Source organism: Mesoplodon bidens (genome assembly GCF_964165515.1).
Source record: "Mesoplodon bidens genome assembly, chromosome: 3".
Classification (NCBI taxonomy): domain Eukaryota; kingdom Metazoa; phylum Chordata; class Mammalia; order Artiodactyla; family Ziphiidae; genus Mesoplodon; species Mesoplodon bidens.
The window spans coordinates 51,351,873-51,362,873 of NC_138178.1; positions in this window are offsets into that span (position 1 = coordinate 51,351,873).

Below are 11,001 nucleotides of genomic sequence, written 5' to 3' on the forward strand. Positions count from 1 at the left end.
ACCCAAATGTCATTTTGTATTAGACATTTTCTTAAGGGCTACTTATCTCAGGATGAATTCCAAGAATGAGTGCTTAATAATTATTTTGCATTTAAACAACCTACTTATGAATTCCAGGGATACACTGTATCACAGTACAGCTTCTGCAGGATACAGCAATTATTATAAATGCTGGTGGATTAACTGCCACAGTATTGCAGACTGACAAAATGACACATCTGTATTAGATCACTGGTAGGTCATCTGGCAAAATCCTTCCTCTCCCTCTACCCCCAACACTCACCCCAGAAAAGAGGGTTGTATGTCAAGTTTCTCTATCTAGTGAGAAATGCTCTAAAACCCACAAGAACCTGTATATATAGAACCCCAAATATTAGGGCTGGTAACAGACATTTTATCATTTGGTGAATTGCAATGCAAACATATCCCTCTTTAAAGGTGCTGGGAAGATAATTTTTAGAAGCCAAGGTATTTTTACACAGACTCATGAATTTGACTTAAAAGCCACTCAGCCCCAGAAATTTGGAGTTTAGATCTATTTAGTTTTATAAAGTTTGTCCTTAAAAGAATGGGTCAGGGCTTCCCTGGTGGCGCAGTGGTTGGGGGTCCGCCTGCCGATGCAGGGGACACGGGTTCGTGCCCAGGTCCGGGAGGATCCCACATGCCACGGAGCGGCTGGGCCCGTGAGCCATGGCCGCTGAGCCTGCGTGTCCGGAGCCTGTGCTCCTCGACGGGAGAGGCCACAACAGTGAGAGGCCCGCGTACCACAAAAAAAAAAAAAGAATGGGTCATAATTTGGGAGAAAAGCTGGTTTAGAGAAAAACGTGTGTGTGTGTGTGTGTGTGTGTGTGTGTCTCTGTGTGTGTGTGTGTGTGTGTGTCTGTGTGTGTGTGTGTAGGGCTGGAGTGGGGAGAAAAGTTCAGTTAAACTCTTCTGAACTCAAATAGCCAAGCTCCATGCAGCTTTAGTAAGTAACCACTTGGTGATGAACATTTAACAGTCTCATTAAATCATAATTTAAAAGATTGCTTTTTTTGCCCCAAACAAATAAAACTCTGTTAAATTCTAATAAGAATCTTTGAAACAGCTGTTTTGCACTACAGAATGTGTAATGACCTTATAATTGTATTAGATGTGGCATGAAAATGTTTATGTTTCTCTTCTAGTCTGAAATGTGCTAAATAACAGAAGGCAAAGAAAAAGGATTCATTATGAATTCCAAGGACTCAAGGGCCGTGTTTCCAGAAGTGGGGGGTCCTTAGTCAAATTCCGTCGTGGATGCTGTTATGCTGCGCTGGAGCAGACTGAGGCAGGCAAATTGGTTTCTACACAGTTGGAGTTCCTTCTTTGCCTTCCATGGCACCCTGCCCTTCACCTCAAACAGCTCAACACCTGCCTGAACCCTTGGACCTTGGAAAAACCTTTCTTTTTATCACAGGCTCTTGGGTTGCAAGAGGCTCAAAATTCCGAGGTCCAGCCTCTATCTCCACTCTCATCACAGTGCTTGAATTTCCTCTACCAGGGGGTTGCATGATTGCTATTTTTGCTCCAGATCTGTTCTACAATGCTCACCGTCCAGACCCAGGAGACTGGCCTGTATGAATTCAAGCCACTGGCTTCCTATCCTTCTGGTTCTCATTGTGTTTGGCCAATGGGAGCCGTGCAGTAGGAGAGCCTAGTTTGGTAAATATTTCCCTGGCTCCTTCCCTTGGGGGTAGCCATGGGTTATGTCTGTCTCTCTATCAAAGACCTCAGATTCTGTCCAGAGGTCTTGCCTTCACAGCTCTCTGCCTGGAGGTTCTGGTATTTGCTACCTCCCCTAGTTCTTTCAAGCCTAGAAGTGGTAACACTTTCTAGCTCTTAATAGCCCTGGGATGCTTCTTACGGTGATGTACTGCTAAACCAGCTCTCCAAAAACAAAAATGAAAAACAAAAAACAAAACCCCAAAGCCTGATTTGTGGTGTTTGATGTAAATGCTCCATCATGGCAGATGTCAAACTACCAACACAAAGTTGCTCAAGGCAGGCAGAGCTGGGAAGGAGCACGCACCATGGGCTGTCATGGGCCCCTCTGAGCTGGCTGCTGCTACTGCCTGCCCACACCTTGTAAGTAGCCTCTGTGTTCAACTCTGCACTGATTACCCACTTTGACTGTGTCATCTGCTTCCTCCCAGGACTCCGACTGACACAACCTTTCTCTGACTTAGTGGGCCTTCTAGTGGTGGGGAACCATCTCCACCAATGCAAAGTTTCTCTTGGGTCAACTCCAACAGTTAGAAGTTCTTCCACAAGTGACAGGAGTATCCTCTCCCCTGGGTCCCCAGCTCGCACCAAGCCTGTTTCCAAATCACAGATACTGGAGCTCATCTCTCTCCCATTAAGGGTCTCCCTACATGTGACCTAAGGTGTGGTAGGGAGGATTCACACTGTCATTGAACCAACGATGGGAGACTCCCATCCCAAAATACAAGGGCAGCTGCCTGGAGAGCCCTTGTCTGCCTGGGTCTCGGATGGCTCCTCTTAGCCAGTCACTGTTCCTGGGGGTTCCCTCCCAGCAGCCTTCTCCTCATCCTCTGGCCCCAGCACTTGCTGTCAGGGCTCATGTCTGAGGAGGTTTCCAACCCTAAGCTATCCTTTTTCTCCGTTCAGGATAAACTCCCTCTCTTAGTTTTTCAGCTAATCTGCTCCCATCATTGAACCCAATGGTTTACCAGGCAGAACTTCTTGTTCTGGGATGGCTCTGACAGTAGAGATAAGAAAAAAACTTCTGTATTTCCCTTGGGGCTAAGGAGAGCCTGGGCTGCTACTGCTCATAATAACTGCCAACGTGTATTGAGCACTTACTATGTGTCAGGCACTAAGCACATTAACTTCCCTACAACCTTGTATCAATCAGCGTCCCTGCTAGAAAATAGATCGCCTGAAACAAAGGGTGTAAGTGAAGAGAGTTAAGTAAAGGAGCTATTTACTCTTGTGGATGTGTCATCTGGATTAAGGGAATCATCTAAGAATGGCACAGAACCCACAGACTACAGACAATGAGAATCATGACTGCTCATCACAACAGTGGGAGAGGTCAAGGAGGGTAGCAGTGTATTTAGAATCTAGGGGTGAAAGCTGTGGCTGCCCCACAGGAGCTGTGGCTGTCGAGGACTGCATCCACTGCCCCAATTAGGATCTCACTGAGTGTGGGCAGAGTGAAGGTATTGAAAGTTAATAAATACCCTGACCCTTCTCTTCTCACGTTCTGTTGGCTGAACTCCAGTGGAATTCAGAGGGCCCTGAGCTGGGTGATAGAGTCCATAAACTTCAGCCTCTTGGGTACCGAGTACAGCAGAGAAGGATAGAAATGCATCTGAGGTGGGAGCTGAACAAACAGTTCAACCCCAAGTATTACTATTGTTCTCAGTAAACAGCAGCAGCTGGATTTGAACCCTGGGAATTTAGTGGCAGAACCCACGCCTTCAACACTGTGCTACGCTGCTTTCCAAAAGCTCACAGTAGAGGAAGAAAGGGAGGAAAATGCTTCTATTTCCTCCAGGTTAGCTTCCTTTTTCCCATCCAATCCCCCAGAGATGTCATAGCCATGAAAATCTGAATACAAGTTAACTTCTCAGAAGGAAAGTCACCCAAGAGTTGCATCTAAGGCACAATAACTGCTACCTGAGGCTGTGATAGAATCAATGGATCTCTGGGGAGTTTCCACTTGTTCATTTTACCCTGGTCTTTGCAGCTATGGAAACCAAGCCTATGCCTTCCTCCACCTGGCAGCTTCTTGGGTGCCCAGGGGAGCCACCTGCCTCCTCCTGGTCTCATCTGCCTCACTGATCTCACTTCCCTCTGCAGCTGTTTGGGCTGCCTTCACTGGATGGACCTCTCTCCTTGGCATGTGGTCCCATATGCACCTCTCTCTTTCTTTTTTATACATTTTATTGAAGTATAGTTGAGTTACAATGTTGTGTTAATTTCTTCTGTACAGCAAAGTGACTCAGTTATACACATTTATTCTTTTTCATATTCTTTTCCATTATGGTTTATCACAGGATATTGAATATAGTTCCCTGCCATATACACCTCTCTTAAAGAAGGCTAAGAAAAATCGTCTTGGAGAAGTCCTCTATTTGTATATCGGGAGGCAGAAGATGGAATAGTTTTAGAGAAATCTTGGGCCCATGTCCTCAAAGGAAAAGGCTCTATACTGAAAACCCTTCTAAGGTTACTGAGATCAAATTATAAACTCTTCTTCAGATAGATTCTATTTCTCTATGAAGTAGCAGAAAACTACACATGCATTGGCTGTATCATTTTAACTTATTGGAACACCTTTCTAGAATGACAATTAAGCCCTCGGTTTATATAAGTAAGGTCACACAAAAAAACTTTCCTGAAATTTTTGTAAAGTCATCACCACAAGCAGCCTCTACTGTGTTGTTTAACATCCTTTATAGAATAATAAGGGGATAAATTATCCTTAGAATGTAGTGCAAGAGGTTGGTCTTCCCTGACAGTATGGCATTCCTTCTTTGATAAGCTAGTGAGCACTATGAAAGGTACTGCTTCCCTTTTTTGCCTTGATTTTTGGGAAGCTCCAAGCTATTTTGCTCATGTCTCAGTTGCAGTAACTCACTTTACCCTAGGCCTTCTGGTACTACTCTTGTTCCTTTACTCCCATTTTAATTACCCTACAATAAATATGTCCTTTATTCTTTTTGTAAGTAAGCTAGCAATAATAGTAATTAGTTTTGTGTGTGGTAAGTTAACAAAGTGATTTTTATTTTTGATCCTCACAACAACCCTGTGACGGCGGCTGGATTACTATCGTTGGAATGTTTTTAGATGACTTCAGAGAGGTGAACTAATCTGGCTCAAGTCACCAGTTTGTAAGCTGTGGCCCTTTCAGAAAGGATAGCAGCATGATTTCAAACTCTGGTTCTGACTGGTTAATAGCGAGCTCACCTGACCTCAGGCAAATCACTTACCTAAGCATCTCCTACCTAACTAAGCTTCAGTGTTCTCATCTTCAAAATGGAGATGATACTCATACCTAATCCACTGGACCCACTGAAGGATGAAATGAGATAACCCATACCAAGAACTTGGCATCATACCTGACACTAGGTAAGAACCCAATAAATGTCAATGCGATAATGATGATGATGAAGAATATGTAAATTGACACTGTCTTTATTTTCCCAAGGCTAGCATGCTTTCTATCACCATGCTATCTTTCACAGATTATAAGTACCATTCTAACTGCACTGCGTTCAAAAATTTCTTTTCTTTTCCCAGCTCCCACGTTGACTTGCAATCTAGCAGGCACTTTGGTTACATACTATAACTAGAAAAAGCTCTGGCCAGGAGTAGGTCTTTGTCACGTACAAATGTACTAGAGAAATGGCCTGTGTTGGCACCTGGGTGGAGGGTTTAGCCCCATGTCACTGCCCAGGACAGGTGCTCTCGCCTTCCAGGGGAACATCCTCTCAGAATGCAGGCTATAAAGAAACAGGCTGGGACTTCCCTAGTGGTCCAGTGGGTAAGACTCCACGCTCCCAATGCAGGGGGCCGGGGTTTGATCCCTGGTTGGGGAACTAGATCCCACACGCATGCTGCAACTAAGAAGTCCATATACCGCAACTAAAAGACCCTGTGTGCTGCAACTAAGACCCGGCACAGCCAAAATATGAATGAATGAATGAATGAATGAATGAATGAATGAAAGAAACAGGCTATTTGGGCAGGTCACTCCCCTTTCTGGGCTCTGTTTCTTCATCTATAAATAAAGGGGATGGGTGATGGTAAGAATGGATTCCATGATTTCCAAGTGCCCCTGTCTGACCTAAAAGCCATGGGTCTCCTCTGCCGGAAAAGTGGTTAAAAGGCTCCCAGGACTGAAACATCCCTCCACCTCTGGCCTGTCCAGCACTCCCTGGCATGTTCTACATGGGGCATTGTGCTATCCAGTAGGGATCAGAGAATACCAGGATTCACTTACCAGATGAACACCTGTTATCAATCACTGACTCCAGAGAGAGGGGAAATTTGAAGGAATGAGGCACCTACCTGTGAAATCTGAAGGTTGGGGTAGGAGAGTGGATGACACTCTAACTCTCTAAACAATGACAACAACATAAAATGTTGCATTTTACAAAACACTGCCTCATGCAGGGTCTCTCATTCTTGTGACAAACTATGAGAAGTAGATGTTATTATAATCCTTGCTTTACAAAGAGGTTATGTGAGTTGCCCCAGATCACAGAGAGAACTGTCTGCGAAGTTAAAACGTGAATTCAGAGCTCAAAAGCCAGGAGCTACTCCCATTCCACCACACTTTCTGCTTCTCTATGGCTCAGCCCAGAGCCATACGTATATATTATATATAAAAATCTGAAAGACCCACTGCCCCTATTTTCCCAGTCTATAGACATGGCAAAACAAAAAGTGGACAGTCCTGCCCAAAGACAGATACTACTGAGGTGGCCTGGAGGCAGGGTGATGTTGGAGCAAGCTGATTAAGGGTCTTTCTAACATTGTCGGCTTGACTTTCAAACTATAATTACGTCTGCACACAATTACCACCCGTGGGATCCCATCAGTCCCTCTGAGATTGGGAGTTGATCTCATTTTACAGCCGAGGGACTGAATTTTGTGTCTCTGCAGGTTTTGCTCACTCAGGCACCTGGAGCTGTCAAGGGGCATGTCACATCCCCGGCAGTGAGTCACAGACCCATCAGACCTGAAGTGCTGGATGGGCTCTCTGAGAGGCACTAGAGTACAGATCAATGGTCCTCAACCTTGAGCGAGCATCAGAATCCTCTGGAAGGCCTAGTAAAGCACAGATGCTGGGCCCCACCCCCAGAGCGTCTGGTTCAGTAGGTCTGGAGGGGGGCCTGTGGGTTTGCATTTCTAACGAGTTCCAGGGTAAGGCTGATGCTGCTAGTGCAGGGGACCACATTTGAGAACGATTCATACGGAAGCGAAGCAAGGGAGCTTTACCATCACCAAGATCTGTGTGCAACTTTGCCTCAACATCTTGGGCAAACTTCCAGACCTCCTGGAGGTTCAGCTTCCTCACTCTCACACGGTGGTAATAATATCTATTCCACCAAGTTGCTGAGAATGTTAAATGAGATGGTCCATGTAGAACCCAGAGGGCTGCTACCCTAATCATTGGCTCCTGGATCCCTGCAAAGGGCGGAACTCAGCTCATTTCCTAGACAACCTTGACCCCCAATAATAACTCATTCATGGAAAAGCAACAATAAGCATCTAGAGTCTGACAGATATTGTAGAGGACACAGAAAAGGAAGTTACATCACACCCTGAACCCACACCTTGAACTCCCTCTTTGGACACTGCTGTTCTCCCAACACCCCTTTGGCCTCTTGGCCACGTCATTTTTTCCCTGACCCAGGAATCATGGAGCTCCCAAGTGTCACTGGATGCCTTCTCTCAATTGTTCCCAACTTTAACTTCGCGCGAGGGGGAGGAGTCAGGCCAATTTAACTCTCTCCTAGCCTTTCCCCTCCCACGCGGATGCCCAAACTCCTCATGGCATTTGTAAACCAAGGGCTTCCAGTTTGGAGCACACTCCTTCCTGAAGGCAGGTCCTGGCCATCTTTTGTCACTTGAGCTTGCTTTTGTCCTCTTGGTCCCCATCACAAGCAGCTTATTAGAGCATCTCCCCCTCTCCCACCTCTCGTTCACTGGCTGTCTCCCAACAAAGAGAATGTCTTCCCTGTCCCTACAAGCTATTATATGACTGTTCTCTCAAGGGAGCCATGGTTTATGGAAGAGGAAAAATAAACAGACGGTACTGAGGCCTCCTCAGACTCAGGCACAGCCTCCCTCCCCTTCTCCTAAGGGGAGAAAGCACTTGCTCTGAAAGCACTTGCTTCTGAGGGCTTGAATTCTCCTGGGTCTGAGAGCTCACAGGTGAGGAGTGGTCCTCACCCTCTTTGAGGACACCAGTTACGTGTCAGCTGGAGCTCTGAGAGTCAGTGCAAACAGAGAGGCATTATGGGGTATCATTGGTCCCCAGGCAGGCTGAACCCAAGGCCCGAGGCCTCCCCACACTTCCTCACCCGCAGAGATGTGGCCCACCCTGGGCTTCTTACCCCTTAGCCAGGATGATGCCTGGCTCCTTTCTCTAGAGCTTCAGCCTCTACCAGGAACATGAGATTTCCTGTCTGCCAAGACATTTTCTCCCCTTAGAATAGCTTGCTTTTCCATCTTCTCCCCTATTTCTGACATGAAGCCTTGGTTCCAATACACTTGATCTTATCCTCCAAGGGCCGTAATTATCACCTCCATTTTCCTCTGTAACTTAAAATTAGCTTCACTGACAACAAGACCCTGGGAATTCCCAATCTCCACCCCCCTGGGGAGGTATGACTCTCTCCCATCATTGTTGTCATACATGGCTCTCCTTCTAACTTGTTCTACCAAGCCTCATTTTCCAAACCACATTTAAAATCTTCACCTCTCTTAGTTTGCTGCTACTATCTCTTGAATCCCAAGGTGCAGGTAGAAGTCTTTTTTCCCTCTGTGGGTCCATTAACAGCCAAGGTCTGGAGAGTCTCCACACTCTTGAGTACCCAAAGGAGTGACAGCCATAGAGACTGAGGTAGTGTTGAGTTTTGAGGCCATGATTAATGCCTAAGGTTGGATCTAATAAGCTTTTCATTAATCTCTTTTGATTGTACACCCATGCATCACTTTGCCTCCCCTGCAGCCCCAGTTAATTATCTTATTCTTCTTGTGGCTGGAGGAGCTTAGGATCTAAGTTCAGAAAACTCGTGAGCTCAAATCTGACGTCTGCTACCCAGTTTGTTTGAAAAGGCTGTTTTACCACTCTGAGCCTGTGTCCTTGTCAAAAAGGGATAAAATAGGGCCCATGCTAACAACTGCTTCATAAAGGATTGAGTGCATTAATGTATATGTGAGGTCTTTTGCAAATATTTGGTACTTCCAACACATGCTTTTTTTTTTTTTTTTTTTTTTTTTTGCGGTATGTGGGCCTCTCACTGTTGTGGCCTCTCCCATTGCGGAGCACAGGCTCCGGATGCGCAGGCTCAGTGGCCATGGCTCACGGGCCTAGCCGCTCCGCGGCATGTGGGATCTTCCCGGACCAGGGCACGAACCAGTGTCCCCTGCATTGGCAGGTGGACTCTCAACCACTGTGCCACCAGGGAAGCCCCAACACATGCTTTTTTTATTTCAAGGTATATGCAGTTATTCCTTCCATCCTAGATTTCCTCTTCAGCTGATACTAACTGAGAGTTTGGGCACGATGGATAGCAGAGGACACTCTTTTATCCATTTTTACTCCAAGTGACTAGGCTGTCCTTGCTTCCATGGAGGGAATCACGTACAAGTTGTCATGTTAATCACAGACCAACTGGGAGTACGCTATTTACACTTGTGTCACTTCCTCCAAGAGTCGATTACTGTAATTGCCTATTGACTATGTGCTCTGCCAGCTTCTACACCAGCTCCAGCTGTCGGGGTAGGGAGCTGTGGGCAGTGTGTGTCATGGTAAAAGGGGAAGCTTCCAACATGTACACCAACCCAGCTTCCATGCCTGTTGGTCCATCCTCCCCAAGCCTTTGTCCAGTGTGCTGATGCTCAAATCGCTCCTTTTACCTCTTTTGGGTCGTTATAATGTGTCCCTGGCCAAGGAGATCCCTCTGGATTTTAACCATGAATTTTGTGGTCAAATCCTGCCCAATGCAATTACCCAAGGTTACACAGAGTCTTGTTTAAAGATATTTATTTTCATTTGGAATTGTCTGATGGCCTTAACTGCATTTTTTAAAATTTAAGCTTTCTGTTTATCTCATGCTGCTTCAATTGATTTTTATGAATCATTTGGCTTCTCTAGTGATTTTTCCATTTTCTTTCATTAGTGTCTTGGGGGGAGGGTGATAGTGGCGGGTGACTGTTTGCTTTTTCAGTCAACCGAGTCATAGATTATCTGACTTCACCCTCAGATGAGGGGCCAGGTGCAAACTTCCATTTTTTTCAATATAGAAATTGGTTTGAAAGAGGATCAGGGAATGCACTGAATTCCTGCTATTTCGGGTGTGAGTGCACTGTTCAACATGCCTGCTGACACCTCAGCCTAAACTTTACACCAGTTGTCCCATAGCTCAGCTGTCTCCCAGAACTGAACTTAGCTTAAATCACTGCCATCTACTGTGATTGCCCCAGATAAATCTTCTCAGTCATCTAACTCAAATGAAAAGTACTTCCTCACTGCTCATTTGATGGAGGGTAATAAGGTGCTGTTTCTACAAGATTACTTACCTGATGAGACAGGACTCGATTGAAAAGACCCAGGCAGGACCCCAGAAGGCTCTAGCTGAGCACTGCTGGAGGATTGAGCTAGCATTTTTGTAGAGAAAAGTCAGTGCTTTCTTTCTCCCTTTTAGCCCCAATAAATGAATGTGGTTCTTTGTCTTCATAAAATCATCTTTCACCTTTTTCTTTCTCCCCAGTGCCTAGAGTAGTGGTTCTCTAACTTTGGCATCCATCAGAATCACCTGAAGCTCTTGTTAAAACACAGACTCCTGGGTCCTACCCCCTGAATTCCTGATTCAGTAGGGCTGGGCTGGGGCCTGACGATTTGCATTTCTACCAATTTCCCAGGTAATAGTGATGCTGCTGGATGCCACACCTGGAGATACCACACCTGGAGAACCACTGGCCTGGACTGTATACAGCCAGCAAAGCATTATGGCCTATAACGCCCTCAATCATTTGGCCCTTTCCTCATTCCAACCTTGCCCTCCATTGCTGCCACACATTGACATCCACCCAGCCTTCCATTCAAATAGGTGCCTGATACTTAAATCCCATATAACTCTTGAAAACAGCAAAGCACTCCCTACCTCCTTGTCTTTGCTATTGTTGTTGACTTTCCTGACTCGATGTCCTTTATCTCCTGCTTTTCCTACCTGGCTCACCTCCAACTCATCCAAGCTCTATGGAAAACACCAACTT